This window comes from Lissotriton vulgaris, chromosome 3_1, assembly GCF_964263255.1.
Source record: "Lissotriton vulgaris chromosome 3_1, aLisVul1.2, whole genome shotgun sequence".
Lineage (NCBI taxonomy): Eukaryota > Metazoa > Chordata > Amphibia > Caudata > Salamandridae > Lissotriton > Lissotriton vulgaris.
In genome coordinates this window covers 1141493652-1141513587 of record NC_141689.1, presented here as the reverse complement: position 1 = coordinate 1141513587, position 19936 = coordinate 1141493652, and positions in this window count along the sequence as shown.

Sequence of the window (19936 nt, the reverse complement as noted above, 5' to 3'; positions counted from 1 at the left end):
TATCGTAATTCCTAAAAAGGGTAAACCCATAGAACTCCCGGGTTCGTATCGCCCCATCACGTTAATGAACGCGGATGTCAAGGTGTTCTCTAAAATCCTGGCAAAAAGGCTAGCAAGGGTAATTGAAATGCTGGTAGTTCCCACACAGCATGGGTTCATTCCAGGAAAGGGAACGACTCAACACACTAGGCAAGTGATTACGGTATTTGATGCAGCAAATGCGTTAAAGGTCCCTACAGCTGCTCTGTTTTTAGACGCTGAAAAAGCATTCAATAGGGTTTCCTGGAAATATCTATGGGAGGTACTAAGATGGAATGGAATAGGGGCAGGATTTGTAAAGGCTTTGCAGACTCTTTATATTAACCCATCTGCCAAAATAAGGGTCAATAGAGGACAATCAGCTGAAGTCAAAATCTTTAGAGGGACAAGGCAGGGGTGTCCTTCTTCCCCCCTGCTGTTTGCTCTATATTTAGATCCTTATATTCGGAGACTGGAAAATGATCAACAAATCCCGCCATTAGTCATTAACGGATGCAGATTGAAAACGTTAGCTTATGCTGACGATGTGGCTATTCTGACTGCACAACCTATAGAAGCTATAAGAGCAATCGAAGTTGAAGCGGGGCCATTTGGTCAATTTTCAGGGTATAGCCTGAATAGCGCTAAAACCCAAATTGTCAAAAACCAGTGGGCAAATTGCAATGATGGCAGAGTGGTAGAAGCTGCAACCTATCTAGGGGTGAGAATTACAGCAGAGATTGATAACATTGTTAAAAGCAATCTTGATCCCCTGCTGATCAGTGTAAAAAGAGACTTGGAAAGAATGAACAATCTACATTTATCACTGGTGGGATGCACAAACATTATCAAAATGATGATCTTTCCGAAGTTCTTATATTTCTTTAGGGCCATACCACTGTTATTTGAATACAGTTGGTTTAAGAATATAGAAGGCATATGTAATAGATTTATTTGGGCCCACGGTAAAACTCGGAGAGCGTACAGGTATATGACACTACCTAGGGAAAGAGGGGGATGGGGTGCACCTGATTTTCATCTATACTATGTGGTTACTGTGTTGCAATATATACAAGGGCTGATTGGAGGGAAGGTTGACGATGTAAGAATACAAGATTTGTCTACAAAGATTTATACTGTCGTATTAGGGCCAAATGCACAGAACTGTTTTTTAAAATGTATAGAATACAGCTACTTCAAGAGAACGAGGTTTAAAACTGTTAAAGCTGCAATTACGATATGGAATGCTTTCTTCAAAAAAGTTAAAATGGGCAGATATAATAGATATGTTCTACTCTTGAATAATAGCTCGCTCCCAGGGGAGATTTTTGCTGATCAAACTATGATAGAGTGGGCAGCGAGTGGTATTACGCAAATTGGGGATCTATTTGATCAAGCAGGCTTTAAGCAATTTGCAGACCTGAGGGAGGTATATGGCATAGGAAACAGGGGCTTCTTCAAGTACTTACAGATTAGAAGTTACTTAAAGAATAAATCTGGAGGGCCAGTAGGCTTCAATAAGGTTGAAATAATGGAAAAAATTAGGATGTCAAGGGAGTGTACAATTAGGTCTCTCTACGCAGCTTTGCTGAAAGAAAAGCAGGATGACTTAGAGAAATATAGTACAAAGTGGGCAGCGAAAATAGGGGTTGACTGCAATCGCTTTTACGAATCTTTAAACTTAGGTCGCACGATCTTGAGTGCTGCCCCTTTGCAGTCCCAACACTACAAGACATTATACTTTCTTTACTATACACCTGAGAAGATAGCAAAATGGGGAGGGAATACAGGTATAAACTGCCCTCGATGTAACGAGTTGGAAGCTGATAGCATTCACATCTTTGCAACATGCCCACAGCTATTCTCACTGATCAAGGAGATAGAGGGATTCTTAGAAAGATCTCTCGGGATCATAATTCGTCTCACACCATGCTGGATTATGCTAGGGGTAGCTGAACACAACCAAGAAGAATTTGCAGATTTTCTCTTTGTAGTAATGGCAGTGTATAGGCTGACAATAGCCCGGGCTTGGCTAGATAAAAATCCCCCTAAATTTCAAGACTGGTTGACTGCCACGCTGTATGCCTTTAAGATTGAGGAAAATGTTTATGCTCGGAAAGGAAGAAGAGGAAGAGAGTTGGGGAGGAGAATATGGGAGCCTATAAGTAAATGGAAAGAGAAGCAAAAGTAAAAGACCTGAAGGATATGTGTAAATACAGCTAGGAGTCTGATTGATATATGATTTAGTTGTATTAGAGTTTAATTAGATAGGAAGAGCTAAGGGAAAATGTGGTAATAACCAATCTACTGTAAATTGTGTAAAAGCTATGGTGTAGTATTAATGTGCCTTTGTACATAAAAGAAAAATAAAAAATTTAATAAAAAGAAAAAAAAAAAAAAAAGGAATGTACTGCCTTCTCATTTAACTGGATCTTCCCTAATTTTATGGTGAATGAGGGTGTTTCTTGGCACAGAGGGAATAGGCATGACTTACTCTTGTTAACAAAGAGACCAGAGGCCCGCCATAGTCATCTAGAGTCTTCGCGATTGTGACTAGGTTCTGGTGGGAGTTTTTTATATAGAGGATATAGTAAGCAGCATGTAACAAGACCATATTAAATGCCACCCGGGACAAAGGTACCCCAAGCCTGCAACTACACACCACATCCACACAGATAGTTGTTCAGGACAAGTGCAAAAAGAAGGGGCAGGTGATCAACCTTGTATGGTACCACTACACACCACCATTGGAGCAGAAACTAGCTTTCCTAACCTGATATGAACAACAGGGATCGCGTAAAGTAGTCACATGAAGTGTGCCGCAGCTTTCAGGTCCAAAGACGTACATTCCTCTCAGACAGTATTGCTCTTGAACAGGGGGTGCCTCAGGGCTCTGCCCTGATAGAATTCACTTTTCGATGCCCTAATTACCCTATGATGATGTGCGAGTTAGCATCATATGACTAACTAATGCAGTTCGTATATGCACTTATGCTGAATTTATATTCTCACTCATTGCTTATATTCAAATGTATGTGTGACCATATTAGTTTCTTAGCTTAGCCTGTGTGCCACCATTTTGTGTAACTCTCTGTGCCTGCGGGCTCTGCTCGCTCATGCCCCTCCCGCAGGAATACAGAAATATACTAAGACAGCAGTTTTCGTTTCTCGGCTTACTGTGGCCGAAACTAACAAGTCTCGTTATCTGTAATGTTCTCATGCCCAGAGACGCCGAAGCCTAGCTCCATGGCCTTGGGCAGAGATAATAATGTATCCCTTGCAGGTGCAGATGCCTGCTGTATGAGAGCATTGTTCACTGGTCTGAGGCTCGGTAACTTTCCACAAGGGGCGTACCCCTCGTTACTGTATTGCATTATAATGTATTGCTGTGATGCAGAGAGTCAGTCCTCTCGTTCGCACTCCTAGGAGTGAGGTCGGACAGGGCCCTCTCATATGAGTGTTGTTTGGCCTAATAAAGACTTTTGTTTATTCTTCTCCACTGTCCGGCTGACTTCCTATATGGTAACTATAGGTGAGTGCGGTAAGTCACTCGGGTGGATTTGAGCCACGCTTATCAGATGGCGCCCGAACAGGGACCCCGCGATAAGGATCTTTCTCACCCGTAAGTGGGTAGCAGAAGACCGGGGACCCGCTGGTCGGCACGGTGGGCCCGGGATCCCATCTGATGCCGAGCTTGGTTCTCGCAGCGCTGCCCCACCCTGCTGATCGGGAGAGGTCCCGGTTCGGATCTTACGCCGGGGTCCAGAAGGCGGAACTTGAAGCTGACCGTGTTGGTCCTGGCAGCCGGAGGTGGAGAACGGTAGAGGTCGGTGCCGCCTACGGAAGGTGAGTGGTCCACCTGTGATTGTTGCAAGAACGGGAGTGTTCCGGGAGACTAGAGTGTCTCCGATGGTTTGAGGAGCTGGTGTGCTCCTGGGGCTAGTGTGCTCCGGGGAACTCAGAGTACGAGTTGGTGCTCTGACAGACTTGACGGGGTTGGGGACGTATTTCGAGGTAATTGTTTGTAGCGATCCGACCGAATGGTACTGTGGTGAAGGCGTGGCTCATTGTGGGTAGACTCCGGTACTTACCCTGAACACCTAGTGTGGTGATTCAGTGGAGGTGAGGCCTGGGTTTCCCGCGGTAAAGGGCGCAGCGATCCATAGTGCCGCACGGGTGGCGGATCTGTTCCCCGTCCTCAGAACAGTCAGCGTACTGTTCGGTCTGCGGTAGAGTCCAGGTTCCCCAGGACTTGGTCGACGGGCCTTGTCCCATTTGGTAACACGTGTTTGGAGATATTGTATATGTGTACGTGGTTCTCTAATGTCCGTTTATATATGTGTGTGTGTGAATGAACTCGAGTTGTGATTCAAGGTAAAAGTAGTCAGTGGAGGAGTGCTACTTTTACATTAAAGTAAAGATGCCGTGTTTTAGTAAGTTACGATGTTTTGGATGCTGTTGTCGACCCTCAGATACTAGACTGGCCGAGAGCCAACCCGCACCCCCTGAAGGGACACCGAGTTTTGATATGTATGTTAAACATGGACTGGTCCCGATTTTGTTTGGTACTTTGTGGAATCGGTACACTGCTGATAATGTGGATTTACAATGGCCTTTGACGGGTTCTTTTGATGAAGCTAAGTTGGATTATTTGCAAGACAAACTGTTTGCTAGGCGTAGCCGTCAGAGTATGTTCGACTCTTTGCGAGTGTGGCAGAAAGAGGCCAGGAAACGCAAGATGCGAGAGGAGAAAGAGGAGTATAAAAAGTCCACCCAGACTATGGCGCAGAAAGCGAGGGAACAGGTGGGGAATGAGAATGCACTACGTATGGAGCGCGCAGATAGACTTTGTAGGTTGAAAGAAAATAAAAGTTATGTGGTGCGAGAAGACGACCCTGATGAGATGGAGGACATTTTGAATGCCCGACCCCCTCCCCCTTATGCCCCACAGCCCTTGTACCCCTCCTTGCCACTTTCGGCCCCTAGTAGTGCCGTTCCAGGTCCTTCAGCGAGTGCCCCCCAACTATCCCTGCCCTCAACACCCCTCGTTTCTCTACTCCAGACCACTTCACCTGCACCCTCACCATTTTCTTTAGCACTCCCTACTGTTTCAGCTAGTACCACCCCCAGTCAGGAGATGCTAACACCGAGTCGCGGCGCAGGTAGCGGATTGTTTTCCCAGGTACGGAAGCTGCTTACACGCTCTACAGTTGGTTTAGATGAAAAAAGTATGGTGGCTAATCAGGCATGTCAATGGGCCAGGAATAATATTTATTCGTTCGAAGATATTTGGTCCACCATGAAAGATTTTGAGCCCTTGATGCAGCAGCACGCTTTGTGGCACATGTCTAATGTATTGATACCGCTATGGGAGCAGGGATATGGAGGTGTGGCTCCGGCGGTTTTACGAGATATACAGGCTGGAGCATATAGAACGAACACAGGGGTGAAAGAAGTGATGAGTAGTCTGCGTGCGCTATTGCAATACAGGAATGAATTACCCTCTGCTGGTACACCCCACTTCCCAGGTCTCCACCCAATGCGCGAGGTGCACCCTATTTTTCATCCCGAGGTCCCCGAGTTGTTAGACCCGGTCACGAAGGCTGTTACAAGGAACAGAATTGATGCACATTTCCAGGAGCAATGGGTGTATATGCCATGGAAGAGAAGTGAGGTGTTGTCATTAAAGGCTGAGCTACCGGATTCTAGAAAGAATCCGACTGCCTATTACAAAGAGCTTACGGAAGCAGCGTCTTCTACTGTGATGACGTTGGCTGAAGTTGAATTGTTTTTCGGGCTTTTGGTCCCGGTTGATGTGTGGCGGCAAGTGAAAGGTACGGATCATACGGAGGAGCTGGGAGGTACATGGCAGGAGTTGCAGGATTGGGACAAGGAGCGTAAGCCAGGGGAGAAGCCGAAGGCTGAGATATTAGCTTTGCCAGGGCGCATTATAAAGTATATGCATTCTCTCATTCCCCCGAAAAAGGTAGATTGGGACAAATTAACGGCTTGTAAGCAGAAGAAGGATGAGGCGGTCTCTGATTTCTTTACGAGGTTTGAGGAAACGTTTATGGATTTTAGTGGGCAGGATGTGTCACAGGATGGAGGATTACGACTCTTCGTCAACAGGTTTGTTACGAACCTATTGCCTGAAATATCAGCCAGACTGCAAGCGTCGGAGAGCACGTGGACAATGTCCTCTCCTTCGGGAATACTCAGTATGGCGCAATATTATGAGCACAGGGAAAATGAGAACAAGGACAAGCAAGAAAAGAAGGCTAAGGACTTAAAGACAAGGGTTTTGTTGCAGCAGGTTGCGAGAGGCAGAGGCAGGGGAGCGGTGTCGAGTCGAGGAGGTGGATTTGGGAGAGGTGAGAGTAGGGAAAGGCTGGGACCGAATCAGTGCGCGAAGTGCAAGCAGGAGGGGCACTGGTGGAGGGATTGCCCGCTGCTTCAGTCGAGTACTGGTGTAGGGCGTGGGCGAGGAAGAGGTGGTGGTGATCCTGGACGACAGGTGGTACGATCGGAAGGAGGCGGGAGGCCGGGTGGAAATTATTTTGACAATACTACAAACAGGCAACAGTTGCAGAATGATGGTGGCCAGTACTATAACGATGATTTCTCAGTTGATGATTTGACAGGGTTCTCCCACAACTAGGACAGCGTAAGACAGAGCCTGGGACCAGTACTGATGGAAGTTGATCAGAGGGGACCTTATGTCGAAGGCGACTTAATGGGGTCTCAACAAAAATTTCTAGTGGATACGGGTGCAATGAAAAGTTCAGTGGCTCGTTCTCGGGTCCCAGGGGCGGCTCTGTCTGGCAAGAATAATATATCCGTGGGTTTTGCAGGTACTCCGGTGATTAGCCCCATTTCTAAACCTCTCACGTTGACGATTGGCCCTTTCTCTGTTGATTCACCGTTTTTATTGACATCAAATTGTGGAGAAAATTTGCTGGGTCTAGATTTATTGAAAAGATTGCACGCTACCATTTATTGTTCCCCGGATGGCGTGTACCTTACTCTGGGCCAGAATGTTGCTCGCCCATTGCAATGTTTTTCAAAAGATGACCCGTTACCACCTGAATTCCGAGGCGTACCCGACAGCTTGTGGGCTGTCAGTGATACTGATGTTGGTAAAATGGATATTGCCCCGGTGTCAATAAGAGTGAAGGTGGGAGCCAAAATGCCCAGAATTCCTCAATACACAATTCCTAGGGAGGGAGAGAAGGCCTTGCTGCAGATAATTCAAGATTTAATACGGTCTGGAGTAGTGGAAGAGACTGATTCGAACATATGTAACAGCCCTATTTTGCCCATCCTTAAAAGACGGTCGCCTGATGCTACTGATAATACTCCTGATGTTTATAGATTTGTGATTGATTTGCGGCACGTCAATAGAGTAGTGGAGCCACAGTACCCGGTGGTCTCGGACATCACTACAATTTTGACCATGATACCCCCTTCGGCCAAATATTTCTCTGTCCTAGACTTGAAAAATGCTTTCTTCAGTATTCCAGTACATGAGGAAAGCCGTTATCTCTTCGGATTCTCATTGGCTGGCCGAAGCTTCCGCTTCAAGAGAATTCCTCAGGGGTACACTGAGAGTCCGAGCATATACAGTCAGGCTCTAAAGGCACAATTGGATGAACTGGAACTTCCACCTGGCAATGTCATGTTGCAATATGTGGATGATATCCTAATAGCATCGGACGACGAACAGGGTTGTCGGGATGCTACTGTGAAATTGTTGCACCATTTGGCTAACAGGGGGCATAAAGTGTCCCTTCCGAAATTTCAATACTGTCGAACGGAGGTCACCTACCTCGGTCACCTCCTTTCGAAAGTGGGGAGGAGATTGACGCCGGAGCGCATAAAAGCGATCACTAACATGCAAGTACCTAACACGCAGCGAGAGGTGCACGCGTTCTTAGGCATAACATCGTATTGTCGCCAGTGGATACCTAACTATGCGTTACTAACAAAACCCCTATTGTATCTGACTACCAAGGAAGTGCGCGAGCCCCTACCCTGGACCCCCGCATGTCAGGAAGCGTTTGAGTCACTAAAAACGTCTTTGTGTTCTGCGCCAGTTCTTGGAACACCTGATTACCAGAAGCCTTTTGTTCTTTACGTGCACGAGGCGGAAGGTTGCGCGTTGTCTGTCTTAACTCAGTGTTTTGGGGGGAAGCAGAGACCATGCGCGTATTTTTCCGCCATGCTTGATAATGTGGCAAGAGCGCTGCCGAGCTGCTTGAGAGCCACAGCGGCTGCTGCGGTCTCCATAAGACAATCGGCAGGGCTCGTGCTGGGATCAGACCTCACAGTAATGGTACCGCATGCTGTGGATATTTTGTTGAACAGAACACAGACGCAGCATTTAACAAGCGCTCGTCTGACGGGTTACGAGATGACTCTTTTTGCACCCCATGTAACAATTAAAAGGTGTGCCACATTGAACCCCGCCACCTTGTTACCTATCCCCACAGATACTGACACAAATGATGATGACATACATGACTGTCTGTATAGGACTGAAGAAGAGACAAAGGGGAGGGTGGATCTGACAGACAGGCCCATGGAAGAACCAGACGGGGAATTGTATGTCGATGGCTCCTGTTTTAAATTACCAGACGGGACATCGACAGCAGCATATGCAATAACAACATTACAGACGGTGGTAGAGACTTCTAGAATACCTTACAATTCTGCCCAGGCCGCCGAGATTATTGCCTTACTGAGAGCATGTGAGTTGAGTGAGGGGTTGGATGTGAACATTTATACTGACAGCCAATACGCCTTTGGCGTGGCTCATAATTATGGGCGACTTTGGGCAGAACGGGGATTCTTGACCTCCCATGGACAACGCATCCAACATGGCCCCCTGATATTACGACTGTTAACGGCTCTGACATTACCCAAAAGATTGGCTGTGATAAAATGTAGTGCACACAAGATAATAGTGGACGATGTAGGGCGAGGCAACGCTTTCGCCGATGAAACAGCAAAGGAGACTGCTAGAGAAAAACTACCACGAATGTTTGTGGCAGGACCAGCAAGATGGGTCATAGATGTTCATATGTTCGCAGACACGGTACAGAGTGTCAAGAACATACAAGGCAAAGCGACGGATGAGGAATTGAGAGCATGGAAGGATGGGCAGGGACGACTGGATGCGGATGAATGTTGGACAGATGTGACAGACAAGAGACGATGGATGTTACCGAATGCGTATGTCCTTCCAGTAGTGACGATGGCACATGGGCCTGCCCATGTGAGTGCCAAGGGTATCTGCAAATTGTTAGACCTAGTTTGGAGCAATAAAAACATCTCTAAGATGTCCACCAATTTGGTTCGTCAGTGTATGGTGTGTTTGAGACACAATCCTGGAAAGGGTACTCCTGTCCCAACTGGAAACTTTGCACCCCCTTCTTTCCCTTTCGAGGTGATCCAGATGGATTACATCGAAATGGAAAGGGTCAATAATTTGAAATATGTCCTTGTAGTCGTATGTGCTTTTAGTAGGTGGGTGGAGGCATATGCTACGAAGGATTGTACAGCAATTTCTACTGCTAAAATGTTGATCAAAGAGTATTTTTCCCGCTTCGGATTACCTAGGGTGATCTGGAGTGATAATGGCACATCCTTTAATGCTGAATTAGTGAAAAATATATGCAAAGGTCTACACATCACCCAGAAGTTCCACTCAGCCTTGCATCCCCAGGCGGCAGGACTGGTGGAACGGTTTAACGGCACACTCAAGTTGAAAATGGCCAAAATATGTGAGAGTACAGGTCTCCGTTGGCCAGACGCACTTCCCTTAGCTTTGCTTTCCACGAGAGTCACTGTAAATGCAAAAATGGGCGTCTCCCCGCACGAGGTGGTATTTGGCCGCCCGGCCAATATCTGGGGAGTGCCCCGACCTAAATGTTTTACAGAAATTCCTTACCCTTTGTTGACAGATTATCTGTATGCTTTGACTAAAGATCTTCGTTCTATTCATCAGCAGGTAGCAGACACTCTGAAGCCGCTGCCGGAGGGGCCTGGACACACCATCCACCCAGGGGACTGGGTGGTTGTCAAGAGATATCAGCGGAAGTCTTGTTTGGAACCAAGGTGGTCAGAGCCGCGCCAGGTGCTCCTCACCACGCGCACGGCGCTTCGGATCGACGGCAGAAAAGCGTGGACTCACGCCTCTCACGTGAAGAGAGTCCCGCTCCCGTTGCCCTATGATCAATGGGTACAAGATGGCATCGCTGACCAGGAGTCTGAACGAATACCGAGATATGCTCCTTTCTCGGATGCTTCACTGATTGGAGAAGAGCGTAGCGGAATTGACAATTCGGTGAGCTCTGCAACTCCCCTTGCTACTAGTGAAGAGATATCGGAACGTTCAGCGTCTGCCACAGATGTTCTGTCTGCCACAGATACACCTGTTTTGTTCACTGATCCCGAAGTGCCAGGGAGCACTCGCTATAATTTGAGGCCCCGAACAAGAAATAACAAGACAAGTAACAGTGTTGAAAATGATGGACTGGGCACTGGAAGAAGGGCTTAGTGGTTTTCATGAATAAGAAGATTTAGTGGTAGGGATGGACTTATAAGAGCCCTGGTGCCTGGCCGAAGGTTGTGCTCTTTGAGACTATAGAGTGGCGCGGAGCCCGAATTAAGTGCTTCCCTTGTTTCTACATTGTTGAATAACGGCGATGGAAATAGGTATGGACGGTAAAAGCCTGCCTGTGAGGCTTTGAAGGACACAGGGAGAAGATCCCTTTTTAAAGGGTTGAAGAACCCCTCTGGCCGGTTGAGGATTGTCTGGGACTATTTTTTTAGTAGTAGTGTGATTTTTATTTTTTATTTTCTGATTTTTGGTGCTAAAAGTATACAGAATGTATCCCTTTGGGCGGCCCATTCCTGATGAGGAGCAGCCCTTTGCAGCTCCCCCGAGACCTGAGCCTGATTCCCCCTGGTTGGCCCTTCCCCGAAAGGGAAAAATAGTGGTTATAATTGTCATTTTGATTGCCTTTCTAGTGACTCTTGGAATACTGTTTTTTCTAGATAAACATTATCCCGTGCATGTTTTTGCACCCACACCCACCGCTGTTCCAGAACATAATATGGTCACTGTTGATTATGGTGAGAGAATGATGAGAAAAAATTATAAGGACAATGTTTTCATTAAGACTTTGCACCATGCACACGCCACTACCAACTTGACAGATTGTTGGGTTTGCGGGCTTTTACCTTCTGCTGCCTATAAAAAAGATAGATTCCTCGCTCTCCCTTTAACGCCAGTGAATAGTTGTGTGGGATGGTATACTCTTATAGGCCTTGTTAAATATTTCCAGCAGCCAGATTCTCTGACTCCACGCTTGCAGAATAGGGGGTGGACGATGACAATGCGAGTGCGGCCTTTGCCTTCAGCTTCCCTTGGACGAATATATACTGACGGACGTTTTGACCAGACCTTTATAGAGACATGTGAGAAAAAGTTGGGTCGATTCTTGACACCTAATGATACTGATCGACTTAGGGATAGTTTCATGAAACTGAACGCCACTTTGTCTTATAGGCATCCCCCAAAGAGTAACGACAGCTCCAAGTCTTTGATACCCCTGGCTGTGGTGGGTCCTTCTCCATTTTTCTGTATAGAGGGAAGGGGTCCCATAAAAGTTGGTAATAGCTCTTGTAATGTGACTGCTTCAATACGCCTGCTCGTTAGCCCCTCTTTGATTGCCCCACCCAGTGTCTATTTTGTTTGCGGTGAAAATGGATACTTATGGTTGCCCGAGGGTTGGGGTGGGGTGTGCTACCTGGCCTATATGATTCCTCCTGTGTATGTGGCTCCCTCTGACTACCACAGAACTCATCGACGATTCCCCAGTCCTCAGGAACAGCCGCTAGAGCAGCGTAAAAGGAGGGAACTACAGGTAGATGACGTGGATCAGACGGACACCTCGTACCAACAATGGACTGATTTTTTGAAGGGTTTGCTTCCTTTCTGGGGCCCTATATTCAACAGTAGAGCTATTAGACGACTGTCTAGGGTAATGGAAAAAGTGGTTCTGACTGAGGCTGACATTACGACTAACATATCTGTTGAGATTCAGGCTATGAGATTATTCACGATCCAGAACAGGATGGTCCTTGAAATCATACTAGCTGATAGGGGCGGGGCCTGTCGCGTCATCGGGACCTCTTGCTGTGTTTATATCCCTGACTCCGCCCCGACTGTTAACTTGGCAGTACAAAAATTGCATAGATTAGCGACTGAACTACACCAAGATAATGGGACATGGTCTCTACAAGGGTGGCTCTGGGGTGCCTTTTCTTCCTGGGGTTGGAAAATATTGATGGGTTTGGTTGGAGTGGTGAGTGTCATTCTGTCTTGCTGCCTTTGCATATATTGCCTCCCTCCATGTTGTTCAATGTGTGCTGCAAATATACGTCCGAAAAAGAAGTTACATGGTCAATATGCCACTTCTATGATTACTGAAATTCCTGCTGATGCAAGTTGGTTAATGTTTATTGCAGAAGATGTTCTAGACTGAAGAAATAAAGTCCTGCCCCTAGAATGGATGTCGGCACTACCTTTTGCAAATAAATGAGGCTATAAGTTAGCCAATGATGCTAAAAGGAGGGTCTGATAGAATTCACTTTTCGATGCCCTAATTACCCTATGATGATGTGCGAGTTAGCATCATATGACTAACTAATGCAGTTCGTATATGCACTTATGCTGAATTTATATTCTCACTCATTGCTTATATTCAAATGTATGTGTGACCATATTAGTTTCTTAGCTTAGCCTGTGTGCCACCATTTTGTGTAACTCTCTGTGCCTGCGGGCTCTGCTCGCTCATGCCCCTCCCGCAGGAATACAGAAATATACTAAGACAGCAGTTTTCGTTTCTCGGCTTACTGTGGCCGAAACTAACAAGTCTCGTTATCTGTAATGTTCTCATGCCCAGAGACGCCGAAGCCTAGCTCCATGGCCTTGGGCAGAGATAATAATGTATCCCTTGCAGGTGCAGATGCCTGCTGTATGAGAGCATTGTTCACTGGTCTGAGGCTCGGTAACTTTCCACAAGGGGCGTACCCCTCGTTACTGTATTGCATTATAATGTATTGCTGTGATGCAGAGAGTCAGTCCTCTCGTTCGCACTCCTAGGAGTGAGGTCGGACAGGGCCCTCTCATATGAGTGTTGTTTGGCCTAATAAAGACTTTTGTTTATTCTTCTTCACTGTCCGGCTGACTTCCTATATGGTAACTATAGGTGAGTGCGGTAAGTCACTCGGGTGGATTTGAGCCACACTTATCAGCCCTGAGCCCCACCCTATTCAACCAACTTCAAAAACTGCATGCAGGAGCTAGCAGGTTGGATGAACCAACACTGCCTGAAACTCAATGGCTCCAAAACAGAGGTTCTTGTGATAGGTGGTAGCGATACCAGCTGGACTCAGGACTGGTGGCCCTCTTGTCTGGGACCTTTACCTACCCCCGGCAAGGAAGCCAAGAACTTGGGGGTCTGGGTTGATCCCAAACTCTCCTTCGACAGCCATGTCCACAAAGTAGTAGGGAAGTGCTTTGGGGTACTAAAAACCTTGAATCGAACTCTAGACCTCCTTCCTCTAGAGGCCAGACGCACCCTGACCCAAGCACTTGTCACCTCCCGTATTGATTACGGAAATGTGCTACTTCTAGGGACAACAGAAAAGAATATGAAAAAGCTACAAATCCTACAAAATACGGCAGCACGGTTAGTCCTTAGGCTACCCAAAAGAGCTCCTTCTAAGCCCACCTTGGATGCTCTCCATTGGCTTCCTATAAAAAAAAGGATCCTCTTTAAAGCACTGCTCATATGCTACAGGATCAACTCTAGGAAAGCCCCTGAATACCTCAAGGACCTAGCCATACCCTATGAGCCTAATAGAGCACTTCGCTCTATGGGAACTGGTCTCCTTAAAATTCCTCGTATAAGGAAGGCCAGGATGGGAGGACGATCCTTTCGTGTGCTGGCGGCAAAAAACTGGAATGCCCTTCCCATGAACATCAGACTAGCTGAAACAGAAACAATTTTCAAAAAACTCTTAAAAACTCACCTGTACACCCTTTAATTTGCCATCTCTCCTGCTACTCTCTCCACAGTGCGGGGATACGCCGGGATGGCGTCACCAGGCGCTTTACAAACTCCTTTATTATTATTTATAGTGAGTGTCCCCAACCCAAATTTATGCAGCACCTCAAACTGCTAGATCCATCGTAGTTTTAAGCAGGGGAAACCCAATAAACCCTTGTAGGCTTGGGCAAAGTGCAATTATACACAAAGAGGTGCTACAAGGGATTTGTTTTTAGATCATTTGGTCTAAGTTCTGAGTTGTACCTTAGTAACACTCAACAGTATCCACAGGATAACAGTATTGCTTTTAAATGAATAAACGAATAAATGGAAGGTAAAAAGGAAAAGCAGAGCAGGGGGTTTTCCTTTTTACCTTCCATTTATTTGTTTACTCATTTAAAAGCAATACTGTTATCCTGTGGATACTGTTGAGTGTTACTAAGGTACAACTCAGAACTTAGACCAAATGATCTAAAAACAAATCCCTTGTAGCACCTCTTTGTGTATAATAGATCCATCGTAGAACATCAAAGCCTTCTTTAACCCCTCCCCTGCTGGTGATGGAACCACTCTGTCATCAGCTGCGGTGCTAATGGGGTGGGGGGGCCGCGCGGCGCGCCCATGCTGGTGACGGAACCACTCCGCGGTCGCGCTGTGCTGATGACGGAGCGGTTTCGTCACGGCCCGCTCGGCACGCCTGCCCGGCGCGAATTCCGCGCCTGCGCTGAGCGTTCCATTGAGCGGGCGGGGCCGTGACGGAACCGCTCCGTCATGAGCACAGCGCTACCGCGGCTTGTGACGGAGCGGTTCCGTCACCAGCATGGGCGCGCCGCGCGGCCCCCCCGCCCCCTTAGCACTGCGGGGGAATAGCCGCCACAGCGAAGGGGTTAAATCTAAAATTAGAGCAGTATTATGGGGCCAAGTCAGTGTGGCGCCCTTCAATATTTTTTATTATCATCTAATGTTGTCAGATGTATTCTACGCAGGAATAAACCCTTGTTGGCCCAGGTGAATTAAAAGAGGGAGTACTCTTTGCATCTGATTTGCCAATATTTTACTAAGAATTTTGTAGTCTGTATTTAGAATGGGAACTGGTTTATAGGATGCTGGGTCGATTGAGTTAAGTCTTGGTTTCAAGATTAAGACGAAAGAGTCCTTGCCCAGACTTGGTGGTAGGTGGCCCTCCCTGTGCTAGGGTCTCCTTGTAGAGTTGGGCCAACTTATGGGCCAAAGACGACTCATAGGTTCAAAATACTTAAACCTGATTCTCGTCTGTACACAAGTTCTTTCTAGGTCTTACCAGTGGGTAAAAATGTTATGCCTGCTTTCACCTCTTGGGCTGTAATGGGATGGTCCATCTCTTCCCTGGAATCTGTGGCCACTGTGGAGATCTAAAGTATGAGAAAGTCCATCTTGAGTGCTGTTGTTTGACCCTGTTCCACTTTGTTTAATTCTCTATAGAATCTGAACAAGACCTACCAATGGCTTGTTGTGTATACACTCCGAATCCCTCATCATCTCGAAGCTCTCTAAGAGACACTTTTCCAGATGGGTCAGAGATCAGCTGTCTTTTGGTTTCCATTCAGGTTCACTCGGTCTAGGTCCTTCTTAGGGATTCATCGCTACCCACCACCACCTATATGCAATACCCCCAGACCACTACTTTCAGCACCTGTCTAAGCATACATACAGGTAATGCCTGGCGGAGGTTTAGAGGCCAGGGGCAGTGTTATAAAATCACCATACGTCCAATAGCATCCAAAGGCGGAAACATTGTGACAATATATCTATATTTTGGATAGTCTGGGCCCATGGAAGAGAGGGTGGGGTCTGTCCAGGACATTATTGAAGCCACCCCCCAGTAGCCAAGGGATATGCACCCAAGCTGCCAAGTAGATTTAGGAAGGCCTGCCGGTCTGTGTGTGGGGTGTAAATACCACCCAGGAGCTATGAGTCACTCTTTAGCTTACATTCCAGGTGTACAAACCTGCCTTCATGGTCCTTTATGGCTATGTTTGCATTGAAAGGGATACTAGCTTTAAGCTAGATCAAAGATCCTCTGGTATAGGTAGAGTCATTGGTGGTGAAGACATGACCCCACCAGCTCTCTTGGAGTTTAGTGTTTTCTACCCAAGTTGTGTAGGACTCTTTGAGGATGGCTGTTTGAATGCACTTACATTTAAGGAGCGTGTGGATCCTATATTGCTTGGATGGCTTTCTCATCGTACTAATATTCTCTGTGATGATAGTGTAATCATTTAGCCGAGCAATGAGTGATTGTATTATCAGAGCTGTATTTCACACAATAAGTCTCTTTCAATCCCCACCCCAGTTCCAACCACTGCATGCCTCCATGTCCCCCTTCATAAAATGGAGGTGTGAGCCAGTTTTCCCAACTTTCAAAATAGAGTAATAACAATAAAGAAAGTGTAACCATCAACAAATGACCTTAGAGGGTAGGCTACAAATGGCTGTGGAAGCAGCAGAACGCATTCTTCAGGATGCGTAAACTGTGAAGCTCAAAACAAAGGAGGAGGAAGTGTGCACCAGTCTCTTTGAAGATGAACTGATAACGCCCGCGATCAGCCAGTTGCTCCGGGCAATGGCAGCACAGTCACTGGAGGCTACAGGGCTCCCTGCAGGCTGCAGTGTACAAAGAAGTAGGGTGATATGCAGTGTGGTAATGTGTGGCAAATGTTCAGTGTTCAATCTTGTTTATGGGGTGGGGGTCCACAGAAACCCGGAATGGAATCGTACAGCAGGACAGGTCTCCAGCCACTGGAGATGTTGTTTCAGTTGATTTGTAAATTGTTGTATGCCATGATGACCATCCAGCCACCTATAAGACACCCTCTGCAATTGGAGAGTTATTAGCTGGGGAAATTCTCAGAGATCCTATGGTGGAGTTGGCATCAGTAATGTGCCTTCATCTTCTGTTGATTCGGATGAGGAAATCATGATTTCCCTGGTTGGGCCTCGAAAGGAGGCAGCAGTCATCAGCGCCAATTTCCATTCATTTTGGGTTGTGCCTATAATCATGGCAAAGCATGAGATTTAAATTTTTTGCATTTCCTAGGAGTGAGGTGACTTTTGTTCACCACCTTGATCATCTCTAAACATCCTTAGGTTCTTCGGAGGAGGGTCTTGGTTCTTAGCCCAGTCGTCTGCCGGGTTTGTGAAGAAATACACTTTCTGTCCCGTCATGATCTTTAATTTTGCTGGGAATAGCCGGAATTATTGCATGTCTAAGTCACACAGTTTCTTTTTGACTCCTAAGAAGTATGTCCATTAGCACTGGACTGCCATGGAGTAGTTTAGAAATATCAAAAGTTGATGATTGTACTTTTCGAGGTTCCCCATCTGCTGCCTTAAGATGGCATTTCAGTCCCAGAAATAAAGTATGCTGGTGACTATCGCAGAGGAAGAGAGGGTGGCAGGGTGAGTGCAGTGAGCCCTTCTATCTAAAAATGGACAACAGGCAGGGGGCCACAGTGAAGTCTTTGAACCAGGATTCAAGAAACTCAATAATGTCCGATCCCTCTCCTCCTTGAGGTATCCCAACAAAGCAGATGGTGTTCCCTCAGGATCGTCCTTTCTGCATCCTTCCCCTTGCCCTCAAGCATTGTAAAATCTTGCACTGGTTGGTGAATGTCAGAAATATGAGACTGCAGCTCAAGTAACGTTTTCTCCACCTCAATTATCCTTTCCACCAATTTACAGTGATCATCTTGCATAAGGTTAACGTCTGTTGAGCTAGTGTCCACTTTGGATTCCAGGGATGTCATGGAGGTCTCAATGGTGATCAATATTTGGTCCAACTGTCAGGTTGAGTTGGATTTGTATCCCCCAATTCTGTCCATCCTTGTATCAGTAGGGCATATACTTTCAATTGTCTCATTCTCCCAATGAAAATGACTTCCATCAGCTGTTAGCATTGGACTGTTCAATCAGTTGGTCTGTATTGGATCAAATAGGAAGTAGTTCACCTGCAGTCAGCAGTGCCAAGAAACCTACAGGAATTTTGATGTTACCAGAGTTTAGGGGCATCAGCAACACAGCCCAGGCTACTCATTGTCGAGTTTGGTCAAAGGATGAAGAGGAAGGATTGGGTCATCTCATTAATTCCCCAACTGATTCCCAGGCACGTTTCACTGTGACCCTGCTTGCCTCCACCAAATGGCTGGGCAACACAAGGAGTCCTAAAGTTTCTTCAGATTCCTAAGGTGATCTTTAATCGGGCCATCAGAAGCATGCTGGTTTTGGGGGTAATATGGTAGGTTTTAGGGGGAGACCTCCTTGTTGCCTTTTTCAAGAAGAGGAACTGTATCAGTTTCCTGCTTTACTGTCCAATAACCTGGCTCATGCAGTAAGTTTGTACTATTTAAGTCTGAAGCAAGTGGGGGAGGCCAAAGATCGAGCATTGGGTCACTGGGCTGGGTGGGGGCGATTAGGAAGTCGGTCCTCTGGTTCCACTGTTTATATGAATCTCCATAGTCTCTGGGGAGACACCCTCAGCAGAATCCCACCCTGCAAAGTAGGTCGCCCTGGCGCTTTTAAGGTGCCATCATTTGGGCATGCTCTCAGTTGCAAGAGTCGCAGTGAATCTTCCCTGTCCAAAAATGCCCCTTCAAAGGTATCGGGGTGGGCTCTGGCCCCACCATTCCACACAGCAGCTCTACATCAACTCCACAGTTTCATCCTCGTCAGGACCAACAGCCCCCAGAAGGGGCCTGATCAAGTCACCTCAATACAAGTAGGGCCTCCTCACTATCAGGTCAGTCGCTGCCTCTGCAATACCTCTAGGTTCTATGGTGTGTCAGGTATTCATGGTCTTAGCCAATGGAATTAGGCCTCACTGCAGGTGCAGGAGATGACCAGGGACCTGGACAGTGCTAGAGAGAGATAGTCTGCACTAATGACCAATCTGCGGCTTCCAAATGGGGATTGAACAAGACTCCTGTGGTGGTCGGGGAGCAGAAGGCCACTTCATGCCCAGGAGGCCCCTGAGATGGCTACTTAGCACTCCACAATGCAGCTAACCCCGCTCACCTGCTACAGCCCCATGAGAGTGTGCATCTAGGTCCTTCATAAAGGGGGCCATCTGGGATCGATGTGCAAAGCTGACCATGCTGGGACCAACCCATGCACAGGGTCCCCCCAGAAGGCCCAATTAAGCGGATAGCATTTCAAAAGAGTCCTGTTGCCACAATCTTTTACCTCTCTTCTCTAGTTCTGCAGGGAAACAGTATTTACAATGCATTCCAAACCACGATGTACCTTTATAGCATGGGGCTCGATTACGATGTCGGTCGGAAAACATTCTGACTGAATCGGTCTTGGAATGGTGTCCTACCGAATCGGATATGGAGAGTCTGACCGTACAATTACGATGATTCCGAATATCATTCGGTCGGACTCTCATTGACTTGAATGGGAGCCGGTGTTCCGACCGAATACACAGGCTCCCATTGAAGAAAGGGGAAAATCATGCACCCTGTGGTGGGCACCTCTTGGTGCCTGCCACACTGTGCATGGTCTGAAAGGGTGGTCCCTAGGGTACCCCACGGGACCAATTCAGAAGGATCCAGGTGAAGGGGGGCCTGCTACAGGCTCGCAAAGTCAAACTTTGGCAGCCGATCCTTGTCAGAACAACCGAATAGGAAAGACTGTCCAAATCCGACATTGCAATCACTCGGTCAGAAGCACTGTCCGTAGACCTCTACGAGTCAGTTCCGAACAACTCGGTTCCTCCGAATGCCACCTGGAACCGACTCGGACAGTCCGAAAAGTTTCTAAAC